The sequence below is a fragment of the Babylonia areolata genome, chromosome 31 (assembly GCF_041734735.1).
Source record: "Babylonia areolata isolate BAREFJ2019XMU chromosome 31, ASM4173473v1, whole genome shotgun sequence".
Taxonomy (NCBI): domain Eukaryota; kingdom Metazoa; phylum Mollusca; class Gastropoda; order Neogastropoda; family Buccinidae; genus Babylonia; species Babylonia areolata.
In genome coordinates, this window is record NC_134906.1 from 23144435 (window position 1) to 23146934 (window position 2500).

A 2500-nucleotide genomic window follows, 5' to 3' on the forward strand; every position below is an offset into this window, starting at 1 on the left:
AATAGAGTCAGAGACCCAGAGAGACGGACACAGATGAGAACGACACACAGACACACACACACACACACACACACACACACACACACACACACCGTGAAAGAACAGTTGTAGACTGAGTGTGTCCGAGCTGACGCTGACGCTGACTGGTACAGACACATAAACCAGTCCACAGAGAGCATGGACACCAGGCCCCACTAAAGCCTTGACGGGCTTCTCTGGGCTCCACGATCCAATCCAGGCTACATGTGTACTGACTGCAAACCACTTTCCCTCGCCTTCTTGCCTTCCTTTTCCTTCTTCTTCTTCTCCTTCTTCTTCTTCTTGGTCTCCTTTTCTGTCTCTTTCTTCTTCTTTCTTTCTTTCTTTCTTTCTTCACACACACAGAGGCACAACCAGAGATAGAACAAACTCACAGACAGATTAAAAAAAAGAAAGAGAAAGACAGATACAGAGACACAGAGACAGACAGACAGACACACAGAGAGAAACACACACACACACACACACACACACACACACACACACACACACACACACACACACACACACACACACACCGTGAAAGAACGGAGATAGAGCTGTAGACACAGACAGACAGACAGAAAGACAGAGAGACAGACAGACAGAGACAGATACAGTCAGACACACAGAGAAACACACACACACACACACACACACACACACACACACACACACACACACACACAACCAGAGATAGAACAAACTCACAGACAAAAAAAAAAGAAGAAAAAAAAAGAGAGAAAGACAGATACAGAGACAGACACAGAAACAGACAGACAGACAGTCAGATAATAGAGTCAGAGACCCAGAGAGACGGACACAGATGAGAACGACACACACACACACACACACACACACACACACACACACACACACACACACACCGTGAAAGAACAGTTGTAGACTGAGTGTGTCCGAGCTGACGCTGACGCTGACTGGTACAGACACATAAACCAGTCCACAGAGAGCATGGACACCAGGCCCCCACTAAAGCCTTGACGGGCTTCTCTGGGCTCCACGATCCAATCCAGGCTACATGTGTACTGACTGCAAACCACTTTCCCTCGCCTTCTTGCCTTCCTTTTCCTTCTTCTTCTTCTTCTCCTTCTTCTTGGTCTCCTTTTCTGTCTCTTTCTTCTTCTTTCTTTCTTTCTTTCTTCACACACACACAGAGGCACAACCAGAGATAGAACAAACTCACAGACAGATTAAAAAAAAGAAAGAGAGAAAGACAGATACAGAGACACATTGATAGACAGACAGATTGACAGACAGAGACAGATACAGTCAGACACAAAGAGAGAACCACACACACACACACACACACACACACACACACACAACCAGAGATAGAACAGACAAACTCTACAGACAAAAAAAAAAAAAAAAAGACAGAAAGACAGATACAGAGACAGACACAGAGACAGACAGACAGACATACAGTCAGATAATAGAGTCAGAGACACAGAGAGACGGACACGGATGAGAACGACACACAGACACACACACACACAGATACACACAGACACACACACACACACAGACACACACACAGACACACAGGCACACAGACACACACACACACACACACACACACACACACACACACACAACCAGAGATAGAACAGACAAACTCTACAGACAAACAAAAGAGACAGAAAGACAGATACAGAGACAGACACAGACACAGAAACAGACAGACAGACAGTCAGATAATAGAGTCAGAGACACAGAGAGACGGACACGGATGAGAACGACACACAGACACACACAGACACAGATACACACAGACACAGACACACACACAGACACACACAGACACAGACACACAGACACACACACACACACACACACACACACACACACACACACACACACACCGTGAAAGAACAGTTATAGACTGAGTGTGTCCGAGCTGACGCTGACGCTGACTGGTACAGACACATAAACCAGTCCACAGAGAGCATGGACACCAGGCCCCACTAAAGCCTTGACGGGCTTCTCTGGGCTCCACGATCCAATCCAGGCTACATGTGTACTGACTGCAAACCACTTTCCCTCGCCTTCTTGCCTTCCTTTTCCTTCTTCTTCTTCTTCTCCTTCTTCTTGGTCTCCTTTTCTGTCTCTTTCTTCTTCTTTCTTTCTTTCTTTCTTTTTTCTTCTTCTTCATTATCATCGTCATCATCTTCTTCTCCCTCTTCTCATTGGTATCTGGTTCCTTCTTCTTCGTCTCCATCATCATCATCATCTTCTTCTTCTTTGTCTCATCATCATCATCATCTTCTTCTTCTTCTTCTTCTTTGTGTCCATCATCATCATCATCATCATCACCATCTTCTTCTTCTTCTTCTTTGTCTCATCATCATCATCATCATCATCATCATCATCTTCTTCTTCTTCTTCTTCTTTGTCTCCATTATCATCATCATCATCATCATCATCATCATCATCATCATCATCATCATCATCTTCTTCTTCT